The 21,354-nt window shown below is 37.9% G+C and overlaps 1 protein-coding gene across 1 annotated transcript in view; it reads left to right on the forward strand.

The window, feature by feature from the left end:
* Positions 1-21,354, forward strand: part of Eip63E (cyclin dependent kinase Eip63E) — a 503,378-nt gene that overhangs the window by 84,693 nt on the left and 397,331 nt on the right. The window lies entirely within an intron of this gene.

Below are 21,354 nucleotides of genomic sequence, written 5' to 3' on the forward strand. Positions count from 1 at the left end.
ATTGACTTGATCCGTTGATGTACATTCGGTACATTTTCATTATCTATATGCCGATGGAGATCGACCTCATAAAAAACTCTCTACCCCTTTGTATCGAATGCCATCTAAATGTAAATCTCCAAAAGGGGTAAAAAGCGATGTCCAAATCATTATTCTAATAAGTGTTCACGTACATCCATGCATCGCCGCTCTAAATGACCCACATTCCCGGTTCGATCCGCAATCAACGGAATCGATGGAGTGGATTATCCTTGTAGGCCTTCCGTTCGAGTTGTTTAATCTGTGAACTATTTCGGCCTTTTCGGGCAAAATACGCTATCGAGCTAAATGAACCGGATGGAAATAGTTTCGTTCGCAATTGATTGGAATTTTTGATGAAGCTCTCCCCGGTCGTTTTGTAAAGAGAAAGGATCCTATAGTATAGGTACAATCGGAGAAAGGCAAACAAATCCGAGTATCGACCGTAGCGCGACAAGGTGAAGGTTTTCTCATGAATAATGAACGACAAATTGGCCTGCTTTAAGCATTATTTGACAAACAGAACTGGCTGTTCAAGAGAGAGCACCCTTTTCGAGGATGAATCATCGTTGAGTTTTTACGACAACGGACGACCCGTTCTGATGGTTCCTCACAGGGTTTGAGCGAGGCTATTCATTGAAGGGTCAACGTCGATGGTACAGGATGGGTACAGCAATCTTCCTGCTCCATCAGCCAACGGGGATATAAAATTGGACCTAATTGGATCGCGGAGGCAATCGTCGCGTTCGTCAATCTAGAATTGTTTGGTTTATGGCCGAGGAGCCGCCCGTTTGCCTTGATTAAAGACAGTGGTGATGATGCAGAAGTAGATGATTGGCACTAATTTAGGAGCAAAGCTACTGAAGTTTGTTGCTTTGAGGATACCATATTGATTTTTTTTTGCTTAGCTTAATTGCAAATTCGACAACATTTTTCATCTGACCTCTTTTTTCCCCGAAGTGTTTAAATTATATTCATTATAAAAACGTCATTCTTTCGTCGAGAGCATTAAATTTGTCCAATTTGTACTTCTAATGGGAACGGGAACGGGAACGGAAGGGAACATATCTATCGCAAAGTTGGTCTAATGTTTTAATTTTCTTCACCATGGCGTTTTGGTCGACGACGATGATGGATGCGGAACATGTGCTGCTGCTGTGCGGTCCACTTGTTTCCACTACTCTGCGCTCACACGGCTGGCCCATATATTTGAACCAGATTGGCGGAGGGACATTCATTGCTGTCTGTGTTCTACTGTGCTAGGCTCGGCCAGCAGCGTAAATTGTTCGCAAATTGAAAGTCCGGGAAAAATGTGGCAGCATGGGGGGAGATGGGCGAAGCGTGCTCGCCAGGAAAAAATGATGTATCGTTTATGATGTTTTATGGCAGAAAACTGTCGATGATGCGGCGGGAAATAGATTCTCATGTGGGCTGTTGTACGTTTCTGGGTTGTTCCCTAATGGCACATGTATGTCTGCAGTGCATTGCATATGGGTTGCCTCTATTAGTTGTACTGCTACTGCAGTAGAACGGGTTTTGCGAAATTTGCTTTGATTAATGGTGTATTAAATAAGTGCCTGTTAGTTGGTTTATTAAAAGGAATTGAAATGAAATTTATCATAAAGGCATTTGTGAGCAGCGGACAAGCGGCTTAAATCATGACCGATGATTGCCGGAGCAGTTTAGGTAAATTTGAATCATAGTCAGCATAGTGTTGAAATTGTGACTTCGGAGCTATGGAGGTTTGAACTAAGAAGGCTTTAACATGTGTTTTGTATTTGTGAACTTAATCCATAAAACTAACATATTCCACAAGTTACTCGACTTGTCCTAAAAGAGCTACCAATAAACAGGTTGTGGTGCTACTAAAAAACGGGATTTATGTTTTCATTCGTAGGCTGTGTAAATTTTTCTCGATAGTTCTCGTCAAGGGAATTTTTTTTTTCCTCTGTTCGGGACATAACACCACTGCGACCAGTAATTTGATCTATTGTAGTATATCCCGTGTCCTTAGTTTAGTGCATGTCGTATTACTCCATCACTATTGAGAAATGATGAAGTATTCGGTTTTGATACAGTTGTCATTCTTGCCTTCATCGCAAGGAATCGATTCTAACTGAAAGGTTCCGCTATTTATACCCTTCGGAGTTGGAACACCCTCGAAAGGCGCGCCCCTTTGTCAGTCAAAATTGGATTCCTTAACAACAAAAACAAGCTATGACACCGATAATGACCATGCATCAGAACCCTAGTCTTAACCACTTCAAACTAGGGAACAACGATTAGAAGATTAGGAATCACATAGGTAAAGACTAACTAACTCATTTTTTTCCTTGTTTCAAGATCATCCTCGGTCTAGGCAACCCGAGGACTTATCACTATCAACAAGGCATAAAAAGTAACAAGGACTAAGATGTGCTCCTTTGATTACTGAAAAATCCTGTTCCCCTAGTTTGAAGAAGTTAGGACTAGGAATCGGTGGTAGATCTTACATCCCGTAACGTACCACAAAAAGGTGATCTACCCACGTTACGGGTCAAGGGAATTAAACCTTGGAATATTCTTGAGACATCCCATGCCAAGTATTAAGAAGCTCAGAAAGTATTCTTCCCAAAAAAAACCTCAGAATTCAGTGAGATCCTTCATCAGAATTATTTGGAGATTCTTCTCAAAATTCTCATGAAAGAATCTTTTGGAATTGGACTTGGAGTAATTTGAGATAAGAACGGACCATACACTCGCCTAAAGTTTTTTTCCTTGATTTGTTTTCCGTACTGAGTACCAATGCTACCGCCGTCAGGGAGGCAGGTAACTCCCGACTACTAATGGAACACCATAACCTTACCATGTTTAAAACTTATGAATTAAAATACAATTGGATGGTTTTCTATGCCTAGAATTTTCTTGAAAATTGATTGGAAAATCAGAGAATTTGTTTTTCTTAATTGAGTGGACACCCTTTCTCTGCAGTTAACGCATCAAACATTTGAAGTTGGCTCATAAGGCTTTCGCAGCTGAAATTATACGCTTCCAGAATTGTCAATCAAGTTGAGCATGAGCATTGACGACCATACATTTCAGTAGTTGCTACTCCGTCATTGACCAGATTTAGCGAAATTTAAACTAAGAACCATATGAAAGGACTTGGAATTAGCATTCCATTCTCAGTGTGTAAAATCCGGTGAATCCTTATTGTTGAGGTCAACCGCGCCGGCTACGTCCTTACGTTCATCGGAGAGGGAAAGGATTGTTATTTCGACACCCGTTGTTCCTTGAGACCGAGTATACCTCTACATCTCCCCGGGTGTCACGGGAAGAACGTTTTTGTTAGTAGGAAGGGTGAATTAGATCAGGATTCACATTGGAAAGTAATGCGATCTTTTAAAGCATGGAAAGCAAATGACGCGACCCTATCAACTAAGTAATGTAAAGGGGCTTGGTTTCTAACACACGATCTTCTGCTCAGTACACTCAAAAAAGTTCGCACGTCTGATCGAAGTGCTTAAGCACTTGATTTTTACATGCATAATCACATTTATTTTAAGTGTTTTGCACCATGGTGCAATGTGTTCTACACGTTGATTTCTAGTGTTTGTAACTTTGAAATGTTGATAATCTTTCTCTATCAATGTAAGTGTATTGCACATTGAATCACACTACTATTCAAAACAGATGGATTTGAACCCAGGCCTGCTGGAGTGAGAGGTAATCACGGTTACCACTACTGTAGATTCACACATGAAATAGATCTGTTTCACAGTAAGTGCTCAATTAAGTGTGAGACACATGATTATGACGCGTGGAATTTTTTGTAAGCAAAAACAGTCGCTCTAAGGCCACCGTGCCCCGTACTCCACAAACATCTACGACCCACGATCGTTCATTACCTGTTACAAGAAGCTATTAAAATGAAATGACATCCCCGAAAGCATTTAACAATGTCTTCCGTACCGGCTCAAGCGTCACTTTTGTCTAATCATATGTATTACTTTTCCGAATCGTTCCGCGGGGTTTTATTATTCCCGATTTTTGACAACAGCGGTCTGGGATAGATCAACTTCGTAATGCAACGAGGCTCAATGAGCAAAAACGGTTGCTCTGTAGCTACCGTGCCCTTTACATTACCACAATCTACGACCGACTTAACAAAAAGCTATTCAAATGAAGTTACGTCCCCGAAAGCAGTTAACAATGCTTTACAAACTGGATCACGCATACACCCTTCCGAAGTTCCAAATTCAATATCGTAACAACAACCGAAAATAAAGATCAGTGATAACAAATTTATAAGCATGTCTCCCAAGTGGAACAAACTCACTAAATCCAGCCATAATCGATGTCCAATTGGGTGGCTTCACATATTTTGAATTCAAACTGTGGGTGGCTTCACACATTTTGAATTCAAACTGCACCACCTCTCCACTTACTTGGCTCAGAAATGGCTGCAAACGACCCGGATTTCGTAAAGTTCCACGACGAAAAGATACTACCACTTTTTTCATCTCCATTTCGTGACGCATATGGCCATGATAGATGTCCAATGAAGCGGATTTGTGAACTATGCATTTAAACAGCTCCACCGTTGCATTTCTTGGGTCCAGAAATTTATAAAATAAAACCCATCAATATTAACACTTTCCGCGCTCCTCGAAATTTATCGATTCAAAACTACAATAAACTCTATCAAACATGACCAAACACAATTACGATAGTGAAATTGAAGCTAAAATACATGAAATCTATCCACTCTTCCGAATTGACTCTCAAGTCATCCCATAAAGTTTCCGAACTAGATAAAAAATCTCTGACATTAATCTAATAAGGTTTTGACTTGGGGCCACGCTTAACTCTGACGGTAAAGGCATAGTTATAAAGTAAGACCGTGCTTAAGGCGGCAGGGTTCGATTCCCGGTGATTGTTCTTGCCAAACAATAATACTAACGCAAAAATCTTACAGACTAGAAAGCTCTCAATTAACAACTGTGGAAGTGCTCAAAGAACAATAAGTTGAGACCCGACGAAAAGTCCCAGTGGGTACGTTAAAAAGTCAAAGAATAAGACGAAGAAGAAGAAGGTTTTCACTTAACTCAAAATTGTTCCAACAAATTGATGATGATGATGATGGTCCCACCTCTTACCCCTACAAAGGTTTGAGCTGGACGATTTATCTTTAAGATAATTAAATATGACAATTTAACCAGGTTTGCAAACAAAATCGAACTGGTTACAGTTACAGATATAAATTCCCTCTAGAGTTTACAGTTGCTTCACAGCGATATAAATGTGGAAAAGCTCAGGCGTCCACCTCTTAGTTCGCCTTTTTGTCCACCTAAAATATTCATAAGTATTACAAGCAATCAAGAGTTAATGAACAATCAACAAAGCATCCTATTATACTAGCAACCCCGCAATCTGATGCTATCATAATTTTCAGCAATGTCAGGAATGCTCACGAACCCCCGTCATTTGCCAGAAAACTTACTACTAACTCAAGGTATCTTCCAAATAAGCTTCAAAATTGCATTTTTATCAAACTTTAAATTCAGTCCTTTATATCCATAATACGCGCGCGAGGCTCAAACCATTGTAGACTACTTTTTTTTTAAATCTACTACTATTAAATCAAATATTAAAAATCTATCATCACCCTCGTGGTGAACAGAAATAGTTTTTGCAGTGCTACAATAATTATTAAAAAGTCGTTATGACAGCTATCCATATAAAATAATCCGTTAGAGATAACTTCGTCAAGATACATAATTTGACAATTCTTAAAAAAAAAATGTGAAATGCAGTGTCTTTTAACTTCTGTAAGTGTTGCTGAACGTTTGATATGTCTAGGCATCGAATTGAAAACATTTAGTCCTTTATAATATAATGAATTTTATGAAGCACAAGTCAAGAAATGTGGTGTACTGATTTCAGTCGCGTTTCTAGTATTATATCTGTGAAATTCACTTCCTCTTTCAATTCGATCACACAAATATTGAGGCAGCAAACCATTAACTACTTTAAAAATGAACACCATAGTCAAATACACAATTCTTTGCTTCACCGACAACCATTGTAAGGCGTCTAGCATCAAATTACATCTCAAAATCAAACGCATTATTTTACTCTGCAAGCGCTGTAATCTCAATATTTGTGTTGCATTGGCCAACAATAAAATGGAAGGGCAAAGTCTAGATGAGATCAATTGCAACAGAGACGTTCTCATTTACTCGATTCCGCGAAATTACCATAAATTTAGTTTTACTGGTATTTAATTTCAACTACTTATACTTCAACCATCTACGTAGAGAACGCAAATCTTCATTGAAGTGTAAAACGGCATCATCTCAATCCTTAGCTGCAATGAATAACTCAGTATCATCTGATGTCGCAAAATCGTAAAACACGTCGCAAGACATTAATATACATAATAAATAACAGGGTCTCTAATACACTTCCAAGGTTATTCCCCACAGGACTGGAAACAGAATCATTAAAAACAGTCCGTTAAGTTCTGTCAGACAAATAGCTTTCAATCAAAAATTGATCTTAACAATAAGGGCCTAGAAATTGTTTCAAAAGCATGTTGAAATGTGGTGTTAACCCATGAGAACATTGAAAATGACTTATAGGTCACAAAGCTTCAAACACAATCTATAAGTTCTCTGGTGTTCTATCAAAACATATACAGAACTGACTCAAAGATCACTGATATTTACGCATAAGGCCATACCATAGTTCCATACAACCTTAGGAGTAGGATCGTGGAGCCGGTATTACCGGATGATTTTTTTTTGGTACACTCTACATCTCCTGTGGAATTCATATATTTCATATAATTCATATTTACATGTAAGCTTTCCGATATACCTAGGTTTATGAGGAATGGTAAACTTCAAAATGACCCTTAAAATGGCAAAAGTTACCTTAGAAAAAAGGCTTATAATCGAAAAACAAAAATACTTTCAAAACCGCGAAAAATGGCGATGGAAACAATAAAATTACATAGAAACGTCAAAAGTCCAAAAGTGTCCTGAAAATGGCCTAAGATATGCCAAAATGGCTTGGTAGAATATTCAAAACTGCTTTAAAATCGCAAAAGTAGCCTAAATCACTAAAAAAAAACGTCAAAATTGTCCCAAAACGAAATTGCCTTCAAATCGCCAAAAACTTCGTGGAAGATTTCGGTGAAAGGTTCTATCTATCGTAAGTAACTTTAAATTTTTCCATGAATTCTAATGAAAATTGGTTTTGAGTTTCAGTTACTATTTCAATGTTTTTCAAAAGTTGCCGTTTTTACACCTCGTGTGAGACACGCTAGTATAATATTTGGAGGTTCGTCTAGGCATGTTTGTTTGTATATGCATAAATACACAATACTAATTCCCAATACTAGTAAGTACCTAAAAGAAAATTATATACTGTTTGTCCAATATCATGGTTGTATTCTGTCGTAGATAATAAAAAACACTCCAAGGTCCCGATTTTATATCCGTCCATTCCATTCCCTTTTATTACTGGAGTAATCCTGCAAATTGCTGTTAGCATATTAAATTACCATATCTTCATAAGCACCTGCTTCAAAAATGCATTTACTTCGACCAGTCAGCGGTGCCAGTGCCATAGCGCTGTCTGGCTGTAACGAAGGAGAAAAAACAAATCCAAGGACCACTGCGAAGAAAAAAAAGAGATCTTCCTCACTGCATAGAGTGGATGGGGAGCGTATCATCTTCAAAGAAATTTGCGAACCCGCACTTAACACGTTCACTTCTTCTTTTGGAGGCCTCCTCGCTGCGCCGACCTGTGCACTATGGGCCGGACATTAACATTTCGCGACCAAATCAAAAACAATCGGCATTTTGCGTATACGACTCAATTAATCTTGATAGGTTACTGAAATCAATTCTGGGGTCATTCTGTGCATATCTGCAGATGAAATTCAGCAGAATTATTTTAATGAAGCATATATTTTAAAGTTTTCTAAACATTTTCTCGAAAGTTTGTGGTTTTAATCATATTATTCCTTAGCAAAAGTTGAGATTTTGATACATAATTTCATCATATTTTAACGAATTTTGATTTTATTTTCCAAATAACTCGGAAACGGCAGGCTACGGAACTTCTGTGTTTTCAGAAGAGTTGCTTATTTTTTTAAGATTAACAACTTTTCTGAATGCGTCAAGTGTTCTAAAATATCAAAAGTTCGGTCGTAGTGCCATTTTTGCGGATGAGTTGCGAACTATTACGTTAATAGATACAGTCAACTCTCCACAACTCGATATCGAGTTATAGAACCATAGTAAACATTAATTTCATGGCTACTGTGATAGCGATTTTGTATGGGATAGTTATGCTATAACTCGAAGTTCCCTTGAATATCGAGTTGTAGATATAGTTCACTGTAGTTTTAGTGATAACGGGAAATTTCTTCGAAGGTATCAACCCTAGGAAATGTTTCGGTTTAAGAAATACTGGATTTGTCGTTTAAATTGCATTTCTGGCCTACTGTGCTATGCCTGCAGATCGCCAGTGACACGACGTTGTTGATTTCGTTGGATGGATCGCTATTTGCTGCGGAGTACGAGTGAGAGACGATGTGCTGTCGTAGTTTCACTCGTCTATTGGTATACATACAACAAATGAATAAAAAACATCAACAAATGCTTCCACCGTTCTCTTCCTTGTTCTGGTCTTATGGTTGTGATGATGTATGTATAGGTACGTATGCAATGTGCGAGGATATTCCATCAGTTTTCGCTTTGATTTCGCGCATCTTGCATCTCAATGCTATTTGCATTTGCTAGCGTCGCAACAGACGGATGGGTGCTATTCAATTGCAAATCGTGTTCCCGGATGAAGTTCAGGTTGATTTTGGCTTTCAATCTATAGAGTTGCACTAGGACTTGCCGCCGATCTTTTTTGGAATACTGGTCATTAATTGATTATCAGATTCACATCAGTTAAAAGCAATGGATTAAATTTTGAGTGTTTTATTGAAAATCCTCTAGTTTTTGCTACCTTTTCAAATATGACAGATATTCACACTATTGGTAACCCTAACACACACATATTGAAACCGGTACACGACACGTGCATTCCAGTCACTGCCATGAAAGACGATGTATAGATACTATTTATGGTTCCGATCCGATATCTTTTAATAATATTGGCACGGATATGTATGTGTACGCGAGATGACGTTTGCTGTTTTTGATTCTCGGAAAATTCAAATGAAACGTGACGAGTTTACACTGCATATTTTTGCTGTTCGATGTCAATTGGAATATGTTCTCGTGTCGTAGAGTAGAGAAGTGAAAGCAGTACGTTTTGGCACTGAATCAAATGTTTGAATGAATTCGACTCCTTTGTGGTATTGGCATTTTCAGTGTTCATTGAAATGGAACGTGTAGTGCTACAATCCTAGATGAAAAACCATTGAGCTGATTTTGAAGAGCCCATGAACCCAGTTCTCCTGTCTGACCGCATCTCGAAACCACCTACGAAATATCCTTCGCTGTTGCAAGCAACCAAACACTCTTTGGTTTTCTAATGAAATTCACTATAGATCGATTGATAGGCTATTTTCTATGCTGATTCGGAAACAGTTACTACATCAAGGTGATTTCGCTTTTGAGCTACGTCAGAAACAACTACCAATACTGCATCAAAGCAAAAACTACTCTTCATTTCGATTTCCGATCCATCGAAATGCGAACTGACAATCACAGTTCCTTTTTTACCCTGCAATATATGCTTGGAAGCCCTCCACAGCAGAGAACTGCATAGCATGCAGTAAGGAAACGTGTCGGGTACCGATCCATACGTGAACTTGTTGGGATTTACTGTCTGAACAATTTCGGAATCTCGAGCATTGAATGTCAATATGTACTAGACTCGCTTCTTCGTGTTTTGTTCTATGGTGGATGTGTTGCCACCGTTCGTTCAAATGCGTTTTTTATCCAATTACTTCTTTTTTGGTTTTGCTTGCCGTGCCCGAATGGAACATTTTCCCCATTAAGTTCGTAAAACAACATCCGAACGGACTATCCACCACAATTTGAATCTATTCGGATGGCATGCTAGTGATACGCATCTGGTGGCAGAATGCTGTGTTTAATAAAAAAAGATCTATTGTAAGCAGTGTTTACTGAAATTGCATTGGACGTGGTCCATCTTTACGAATTTCAATTTCAGTATTCAATGGAAGGTGCCAGCTTTCCTTCCTCTACCCAATAGATTTTGTTTCTGTTTTCATCTGAGGTAAAATTTATTGTTGAGCAGTTTTAGACCAAAAAAAAAAACAAATTTCAGATTTTTCCTCGTAGAATTCTATGACATTTCGCATAATTGTTCGCTACGGGCAATGCACCAAGTTTGTGACGATATTTGGCCTTTTTGATTCATGCCTAATTTTTCAAAATTATTACAAATTTTGGTAAAATTTTTTAAAAAAATCTGGTAAAAACTTTAATAAATAATATTTGTGCACTAAAAGTGCTTACTATGCTATTCTACCCTACCGGCTACCTATTGGTGCATTCCGTGGCGTGATGCGCCTGGATTGCGTTGATGAAAAAAAAATAGGGGCAAATTAATGTAAATGATTGTCCATGCCTGGTGATCTGATTTGACAGACATAGAATGGGCTTAGGTTTATATTGTATTGTACTGTAAAAAATAATCACAGTGATTATTCACTTCCGTTAATAGTTACGCCTTCTGTTTCAACTTTTCAACGTGCCCAGGTGTACCTTATTAAAGCTATTGTTTGCGTGTTCTTCTTTCTATCTTTTAATGTTATTTTGACATTTTTTAACATTTTTGTTTTTTTGTCATGTGCATTTTGAGTTTTAAAATCGTTTATTTAAGTAATTTTTAATATCTTCTGTTCGTTTTTAAGACCATTGTATCACTTGTCAGTATCAGCAGTAGTTGTTTTTCTGTCAATCACATTATTATTAATTGCTTACTTCGTTTGGTGCGCTTTGTTCATTGCCTGCAACCTTTGTCGTCGTTGGAAGCAAACATTTTGATATGATGAAAATAAAGCATATTTTGTGTTTAGCCTATTCAAATGGAAGTGCGAAGCCCACCATGGGCGAAATTGCAAATGTCGTGAAATCACTGGACGCTAATCCTGTTGATATGGACGCCACATACCGGATCGTGGAGGAGAAGGCGATCCATCAAATTTAGATCTGAAGCATGTATGCATTATGCCCTGATGTGGGAACAATTAACTTTCCAGTATGCTAATGGAAAGGCAGTGGAGGTAAGAATGTCGCTTGGGTGGAAGGTGCCAGATAATTTCCTGCGAAGTTGGCCCTCGACATGTACACAGGTGTGCGAGGTGTATACATGGACGTGAAAAGGAGATTCCCTCCTAGCTTAATTTCCTCAATTGGAAGTGGGAGCTGAAAGTCTCCTTAATAAAAAAACAACAACAACAACAAATAGAATGAAGAATACATATATAATACTAGCTGAGCGTGCCCGGCCTTGCTCGGGATTCAATATTAGCTAGAGTTTATGCGCCGATTAAAAAAATTACGCTATGTTTTTCTGTTTCATTTGTATGGGAGCCCCCTTACAGCGGGGGAGGGTCTCGAACCATCATAAGAACCTTTTCCGGCTTCGAAAACCCCTGCATATAAATTTTCACACCGATCGGTTCAGTAGTTTCCGAGTCTATAAGGCTCAAACAGACAGAAATTCATTTTTATATATAGATATGCTGGGATTAAGGATAAATGCTTTCTATGTAAGCCAAATGAACACTGGATGAATTTCTGTCCCAAGCGGAAAGCCCGCAAGCAGCTAGAAGAGGTCAAAACACAGGTCGAAAAAAAGCAAGACCAGCACAAAGAACATAACGAAGACAGCTTGTTGGATAGCAGTCCGTAAGCTAGTGTTGCGGCCGGAGGTGCATCGGTGTACAACAACATCCAGAAAACAGAGGAAGTATAGAGGTGCTGCATAAGGAGGTGGTGAAAATGGAAGTGGCGACCCCGGATACCGAAAACGAATCCCAACAGCTTGAACCCGAATTGACCTAGTGCCAGCAACGGCAGAAACATTTGACATTTATGAAGCTATGCAGAAGATGAAGAAATTTTAGAAAAATAATCTTAATCTTCGCAATGCTGTTGTATTTTACATGGACTGTTTCAATTTGAAACTAGAACAGAAACGCACCCCTCCCAATGCTATTCGATTATATTTCTGAGCGGGTTTGAACACGAATGGAACTCTGATTCAAATTTCTTTGGATGTATTTCTTGATGTTTCTCGTAATTGTTCAGAAAACTCAATAGAAGTTGAGAAGATTCAATAAAATTTTGGAATTTTACAAAAGTTTTGGGAATTTCTGAGAAGTTTGAGAATATTTTTTAGAAGTTCGGAGAACTTCATTTAAATAACGAAGATTTTCATGAAAAAAAAAATCGGAGATCTTCATAGGGAACAGTAAGCTGTATGGAAATTGTATTTTTTTTAAGCTTCAAAGAAGTGAGAGGTATTTTAAAAATGATCGGAGAACATCATTGTAGTTCTGAGAATGTCACAGTATATTATAGAACTTCATGGAAACCCATGGATCTCCACAGAATTTCATGAAAGCGCTTGCGTCTTCTACATCAAGAAGATATTCTCTCAGGCTGCTCAGAAATTATTCCAATGATCTTCAGGTGTTCCAAGATCTCCACGAAGTTCTTTAGATATTTTTGCAAGACTTTAGGTTGATCAGGTATCATTCTGAAAATATCCAACTATCCAAAAAACCTAATCACATCTCTCAGATATTCGCTCATATGATACCAGCAGCTCAGAAATTATTTCATGTGTTTTAAGATTTAAGTACTCTAGATACTTTTTCAAGACTTCAGGTTGAGCAGGTATTATTCTGATGACGGTACCAAGCTATCCAACAATTCAAATCACATCTCCCAGATATTCTCTCATGATACCAGTCAGGGTGGCAAGTGAACCAGGAAAACCGGGAAAAAGTCGGGAATTTATTTTCACCAGGAAAAACCGGGAAAAAACCAGGAATTTCATAAGTCCACCAGGAAAATAGTCTTGTTTGTATAATTTAAATAGGTTCTAAATTTTATGTATGTCAAAGTTTCTTTTTATAATCAGGTCAAAACTAACCATTTGGTTCAAGCTAAATCTTTCACACAACTAAACATTGATGAACAAAATTTACCCTGAGAATTTAGGATATATATTTTGTATTTATTTTTAATTTAATGTTTTTCTCGAATCAATTGCATGTATGATTTGTGCTTAATTGATAGCAGACTTAAGCAGTGCTGACACGTTACTACTTTGAAGTACCTGTTCAACATGTTCAATAAAAAAGTTCTATTTCTAAAAACTTCAAATAAGGCCTTCGAACTTCAAGAAAGTTCTTCAAAATTCGGGAAAGTCTTACAACTTTCAGGAAAATCCTGTGAACTACTGTGATGACCTACGACGGTCAGGAAATCTCTTCGAACCTTCAGAGAAGTTCTACAAATTACAGAGAAGTCTTACGAACTTCAGGGAAGTCCTTTAATCTTTGGGGAATAGCTACGAATTTTACAGAATTTTATACAGATTTAATGTAAACTTCTACGTCATTTAGGCATTGCTCTAAAGCTTAAGGATAATCCTATGACACTTATGGATTTTTTCCGAGCTTCAGAGAAGTCTTCAATACTCTTGGGAAGTCCTCTGAACTTAACATAGTTCTCCAAGCTCAAAAAAGTTCCTAGAACTTCCGAGAAGTCGATTGAACTACAGGTAGTCCTAGGAAATTCATGGGAGCTCTCCAAACTTCAGAGATTTTCCAAGAAATTAAGGAAAGACCCACACACTTTTGGAAAACCCTTCGATATTTAAAGCCTTATGAACTTCAGGGAAGCTCTTCTAAATTTAGGGTCCTCATATATTCAGTTAAGTCCTTCAAACTTCAGGAAACTCCTCAGATCTTCGAGAAAGTTCTTCTGAGAATTTCAACGAACTTCGTGGTACTTCTACGATTTTTAAGAAATTCCTATGAATTTCAAAAAACTCCCGAACTTCAGGGAAGTCCTAAGATCTTAAAAAAAGTCCTTCGAACTTCGGGGAAGTCCCAAGAAATTCAGGCAATACAAACTTCAATGAACCCTTCAGGAAAGACCTTAACGCTTCAAGGAAGTTCTACGAATTTTAGGGAGTTTCTATGAACTTCAGTAGTCAGTCTTTTTAATAATAAGAGTTATTAAACCTGCGTTGTTTATGACATCTTTTAATCATATGATTTTGGAATTATGTTGTAATCAAAATTCCGCTAAATAAGATCCTTAATAATCATTGACAATTTGCGGAAAATTTAAGCAAACTGGAAATCCGTAAAATTGTTAGAAGCAAATGTTTGTTTAAAGAGTCCTCATCAGGGTTGCAAATACTCTTTTCAGCTAAAATAATGTTTTTCGGAATAATAAACCCTAAAGATGGTATGATGACATGTTTTACTTGTAACTTACAAGAAGATGTTACAAAGTATGCGTTTGAAACATAAAGCATGGCATAGCATAGCATAGCATAGCATAGCATAGCATATGCGATTGTACAAATCGTGGGTGGCTATATAATGGTCAACTAATACGTTTTGCAGAAAATATCGAGTGTTGACGCAGAAAATATCACTTGGGATTAGTGATTTTCCCCACACGAAAATAAAATCTACAATACAAGCATCGCATTATACACCTGGCCACATCCTTACAATCGCAGGGGAAGGGAGGGAAAGTTAATCCAACATCTACTTAAGAAGGTGCAGGGAACCCATACTACCTTCATAGGTGTCACAGGAAGGAAAGAGTTGTGTTAGTGGGAGGGTGAATGATTTGGCAACTCTATTCGTCAATATAGAGCATTTGATAAATCAGTGACAAAAAATAAAATATGAATAGATAAAATGGAAAGATCTCACCCGATTGGCCTAGAGCCTTTGCAGCGTTATGTTTTCAGAAATGCTTTATTTAATTTTCCTTGAACCACCGCAATCACTGATAACGCTCTTCTAGCTCGTACGTACAAAAGAACGCACTCCACGCATAATCAAGGTCATGTATTTTCGGACTGTCTTCTTTAACACCACACAAAGAAGTTGCTCATCGCAGCAACAGAAAAATATATCAGCGTGATAGAGGTTGTACGGGGCAACAAAGAAAAACGCAAGACCACACCAAGCACCATTTCATAAGCAACAAGAGTTCAAAAAAAAAAATCACGCCAAAGTATGCGTTTGAAACATAAAACCTGTAAATTTTGCTTTCTATGAGTCACAATCAGCGATTTTCTGATCGCTGAGTGAGTGAGTGAGTGTATGAAAAATCGCTGATTGTGAATCTCATGAAGTGAAATAAACAGGTTTAATATGTCAAACACATTCTTTGCAACCTCTTCTTGTATCTTACCAATTCAAAATATGACCATAGCATCTAATTATTTCATAATTTAAAAAAAAAACATTGTTTTAGCTGAAATGAGTTTTTGCAACCTTGGTCTTCATTCATATCACACTTCGCAATTTCACCTTGAGATAAACTAGCCCGTTGGCTAAAATCTCAATAATAAAGTTAAAAAATCGCAGTTTCATAAACAGAAATCTCAAGATTTAGGGGCTTATAGATATCTAAATTTGAGACATTAGATAGGGCTCCGCGCTAGTCCGTCGTATCTCAGCTTTTCTTCGTCACACACCCCTAAAATCGCTCATTTGACGGGTTATCGCAAATGTTTCAGTGTCAATCGTAATTAATCTTGTAAGCAAAGCAAAGATGTTTTTTGCAAAAACATGAGTGAAAACTCGTCGAAGCTCTCTCCACGACCATCCATCAAGTTGACGAAAGAAGTAAAAAGCAACTGATGAATGTCGTCTTCTGTTGTGATCCATCACCGATCTGGTCATTCCCGACAATCATGACACTCATCTGTGCTCGTTTTGAAGCAGTTGCTGCTTTGCTTGCTTATGTGAGTGTGTTGGTGAGTTAACCCAACAGCTTTCGTATCATAGTACCTGCTTTGTTTGTAACTCACACAGTCACACCTGCATAGACGAACTTGGAATGCGTAAGCATTGTTTTCATTTTCTTCTGTCGTTTCGCTTTTCCTCATAATCGTACTGCAGAAGTCTTCACAGTTTTCGTTGTGCTTTTCATCATCAGCAGCGAGTGTAACGTTTTGCTTGTGAGCAGCGACCATATCTGGTGATTGTTATTTGTCATGGCTCTAACTCTCACTGCGTGACAAAACGATCTGTCAGCGATAGTCGGTTGATGCGAAGACGAGTGTCACGTGAGTGTCATGAAATTTTACATCACTGCATAGAACGGTAATAGGCGCCATGATACGACGAAGTAGCGCGGCTCCCTACTAGCTTCTTTACAGCAAACAATCAGATAAAGATTTCACGATTAAAGATAACCTTTTATCGTCAGGGGGTAAACAACGTCATTGAGAGCTCAATTTTGGCATGTGGATACATTGTGTTTCAGAGCAACTATTGGCCAAATTTGAGTGCTCTAGGACTCCAACGTCTTTAGGTTGATTTAGTATTATTCAATAGATCTTCAACTGCCCAACAATTTATTCACGTCTCACCGATATTCACCCACGATACCAGGTTGCTCAGAAATTGTTTCAAAGACCATCAGGGGATCAGCGACCTCCATAAATAATCATACCTTCTTTACATGTTTCGACAGCAGATTCGTCCGGGACCTCTTCTCGTGGTTCGAACTTGTTACCTGATACTAGATTACGAATCACCGAAGCAAATCAAATTTGCAAACGAATACCAAACACAGTTTAAAACTGCACGTTACGCTGATCGTGTTGCAACACGAAATTTAAAACTGTCGAGTAATTTGAAACAATTTTGAAGCCCAGCATTGCGAAAGGCCTAATTGTAATAAAATAAAATTTGTCTCTCGGCTCCGTTTAGCTCCAAGAGGTATTGAGCAAATTGTATAATTTAAAAGCCCAGTTTGGCGTGTTTTGATCCACTTCAGGATGATATTGGCGTTATATGGCATTGAAAGAAAGTAAAGTCAGCAGTTTCGCAATGCTTATGATAAGCAGCCACTATTTTATTTAGTTGTCCAAATTTTGTTGGGGGTTTTTTATGTTATTTTAGCATTTGGTTCAAATTTAAGTAAGTATTTGTGATTAATAGGACAAGTAGATTAAAAAAATCCAAAAACTACTCCTTATAGATTAATTTTAACATACAGTGAGCGTACACCTGAATTGGCAATTTTTTGAAAGACTGTGGATAGACAGATTTTTGATATTTTGGCTAGTTGTTGAACAACTATTTATTGATTTATTAGTATAGCTTTGGACTTTATTGGCAGAGTATGTATGTAGTTTGAGTAATTTCAGTAAAACGGTCGATTTTCAACTTTTTTTTTTCATATTAGGCGAATTTTAGCCAAATGAGTGGCATTTTAAAGATCTTTATTATGACTACAGATTAGCAAAATTTCAATATGTTTGGTTCGTTGTATTTCAAGAAAATGTATTTTTTAGGAAGTTTATTTTTTCTTATATAGCTCTGACTTCTTACATACTCATCAAAATAAGCCCAATACTATACCGATAACCAATAAATGGTTGATGAGCTAGCAGCCAAAAAATTGGAAATCTATCTTTTTAAGTTTTGCCTCGTACAGCTGTTTTTCTTATATGTACGGAAAGCTGACGCTATATTTTGAGATACACTGTATATAAGGACGAGTTTTTGGTTACTATTTTGGATTTTTTATTACCGTTTTAAGTTGATACTCTAAGGAAGCCTTAGCGTGAAACTTCAAAGTCACACATGTCAGCTTCCACAAAACATACAAATTTGAAATTGCTACTCTCTGTTTGTAGTAGCACAGCAAACAAGGAGTAGCAATTTCAAATTTGTATGTTTTGCGGAAGCTGACATTTGTGCCTTTAAAGTTTCACGCTAAGGCTTCCTTAGAGTATCACCAGTATCGTCAGTTTATCAAACGATTTAAGATCAATTCAATACACTAAATACATTTATTTGGAATTTTAGCTTCTACATGACAACTTTTCGCCTTATTATGCGCTTTCAAAGCGATGTAAGACCCTTTAGTTATTGTTATGATCATTATAAGGGTGATTCAAATATGCCGTCCACAAGTTTTTTTTCGTTATTGTTTGCAGCATACATTTTTCTGACTTGAACTTATCGAAAAGTGCTTTCCCTTCCGCATGCAGGTAAGTTGCTTCCATCAAAACTGGATTTACATCCAGTGCTTTCTCAAAATTGGCAATCTCGCCAAAGGTGGGTTCCGCACTTGCATTGGGGAAATTGATCGTCTTCTTCACATCCACACCACTCATCTTCAAATGTTTACTTTAAACGGCAACGACAAAATCGATCGAGATGTAGGCAACGACAAAATCGATCGAGATGTAGGCGATGGGCAAAGCGCACCGAAACAATAGCTGCTAAAGAATGTAGAGACGATCCAGTTCAAATAGCTGCTAAAGAATGTAGAGACGATCCAGTTCGAACTGAATACTTCAATTGATTTCTATAATCGAACATATTTAGGCAGCATGAATTGCGAATCACTTTGCTGCCGATTCAGTTCTCAAAAAGGAACATTCACTTTTACTAATCCCTATCTTGATGCGATTATTCTACTGAATCATTCCGAACATTCTCCACCCTCGCACTATCTCTAGACCCACCAACCATTCATCGCAAATCTCATGCAACCAACCCAACACGTCTCCATCGGTGAAACTTTCGTTGAGCGATTCAAACGATTATTGCCTTCAAGCTAATTTAACGATTTGATTCTTCAAATCCCAAGAGAGACCATTGGCGCTCTAAAACAAAATTCACTACACCCTCGTTCCCGACAATAACCAGAGCGCAGCAGACAAGTTTCTACCTACTGTTAAATTTCCTCCATCATCGACGAAGATGACGACGATGACGGTTCGAGAGACCAGCTAATGCTATTCCCAATTGGGCTAGCCCGGCAACAATGGCTCAACATGTATCGTAGAAGCGAACCTCCAGAATCATCCAGTCCGGTGGAGTTAATTGCAGAAGAAATAGCGAATATTAGTAACAGCATCAAACCACCACGCTGAAGAAATAGGGATTTCAACCGTTAAAAAACCCCGACGGGAGGAACCCATGAAATGGTGCACTCTGACGCGATGACATGAATATTTCATGGAAATTTTAATCACATGAATAATAGCATCGTTGTAAATGGTTCGTATTTTTTCACGGGCTTCGTTTCGCTACTGGAAGTTCTCCCCTCTTTACTGGAGTTGGGAACGTTTCTGGCGTTGTTGTAGGGTATTGTTATTTTTTTGGGTATTTGACATAATACAATGCATTCGTTGATGGTGTTGATTAGGTTTGACGATTCGAATGGGAAATTTAGGTTTAGGGATAGAAGAGTTGTGAACTGTTTGGTAAAACTTATTATGTATTATTAATTATAAATCATTTATAGTTGAAGATGCTAATTTCAAATAACAGACTAAAGTAGGTAATTTTTATACGATTGATGGAGGAGATGAAAGTCTAGAGTTGATTGTTCCGTTAGAGTACGGCAGTGTGAAAATTGCATATAGATAGTAGATAGCGAGCCTGGACAACTTTTTAAGGAAGGTACAAATCGGTTTTTTTTTATCTCTCTTTACCAAACTCCCCCCCCCCCCCCTCCGCCATCACTGTCAAAAAGAGATGAACGCCGACCCGCTCAAGTACCAACGATGTGTTTGAAACAGTTCTACCGATTTTTACCGCACTTCAGTTGTTATTTGAAGGAAGGCATTCAGGATCCATTTTCAAATCTTTTGATATATCTCGGATATAGGTTTCTCTCATTCAAGAGCATAATAAGACACTGAACTTGTTTAATGCTATGCTACCAACATACAAATAAAAGATTGTTGTACAATTTTGTATTAAGAATAAGCGAAATCTGTGATAAAACACAGCATATAACTATTTACTGATTTTGTTGTGGGATCGCAGAAAACTTCGATGGTTTTAATATAATCAATTACAGCTAACTGGGTTCTCTGCACTCTGATGTAAGTACTGCCATTAAATTTCTCATGAGAAACATATACAGAAGATGTAAGGAATCCATATTAACATTTGATGTATTTCTCATTCAGTTTGCATAGTAGACAACTTTGTTAAGCCGCTGCCATATTAAGAGCGTTGCGTCGCGTGAAGCGTCAAATAGGATAGAAATTCCATCATTGATATTATTCTTTGCATTCGATTTCACGCATCGCACGACGCAACGCTCGTACTATGGCAGCGGCCTTAGAATGTTACCGGATGCTACCGGTGCTGTTTGAATGATCGTCACAGTTTTCTTTTCACCAAGAGCAAAAAGAAGTTTCCTTTGATCAAACTCTTCGTTCTCGGAGCATTCCATCACCATAGCTGTGGTACAAGTTTGCTCGTAAAGAAAACGCAAAATATTACAACTAAAATGGTGAATAAAAGGCAAGTATTTCCGTTTCCAGCAATGCAAGCAAGCGAAACTTTAGTTCGTCCTTCGCAGTAGTACCTACTTGCATGGCACATTTTTTCTTCAAATGCAACTTCAAGCTAACGGAAAGTGTGCGTTTCCCCAGCAGCTGCAGTAGCCGATGTTTCTTATGATTATTTGAAACTTGCTACAGGAAAGCCGAGGAAAATGTAAGTGAATTAAGTTTCCCTTCTCTGATAAAGTACGCTTTTTAAGTTTATTGAATTGTAAAAGGGCAATAAAAAAAACGGAGTGGGAAAAAAGTCGCTCGTGTGGAAAACTAAGAAGCATCCAGAATGGCACCAACAGCATCGGTTCGGTTTCTACGGGAAGCTTTGAACGCATTATTAAAAATCTATAAAAGGAAAAAGGTTTTTCAGTTGGTTACAGGTTGCTGCATTCTTTCTTAGCACAACGGAAACAAGGGTAGAAAATGATCAACTCGAAAGTTAGAGGACTAGACTAAATGATCATTAACTGGAACCATTGAAGCTTGTGTCCCATTTGTAGTGATTTTTCCCCCTTCCGTTCTGGTTCGATTTTATTGCAATTTCGCCTCTCTGGATGGAACGGACAAATAATTGTATTTTCTCGCTTCAATAAAATTCTTGCAGCAGCTAACTACTAGACTGAAATAAATTCAATTTCTCTATTTTTTCCCGTATCCAACTAGTTCCCGCAGCAGGTCTCCTCTATTCCCCCATTTATGTTCTATATGACAATGGTTCCCACAATTTCTGACCATCGTGGGCTGGTGTCAGCATGCTTGACGTATGGT

Source organism: Ochlerotatus camptorhynchus, unplaced genomic scaffold (genome assembly GCF_037179485.1).
Source record: "Ochlerotatus camptorhynchus isolate MF236.1 unplaced genomic scaffold, CSIRO-AGI_Acam_v1.1 ptg000089l, whole genome shotgun sequence".
Classification (NCBI taxonomy): Eukaryota; Metazoa; Arthropoda; class Insecta; order Diptera; family Culicidae; genus Ochlerotatus; species Ochlerotatus camptorhynchus.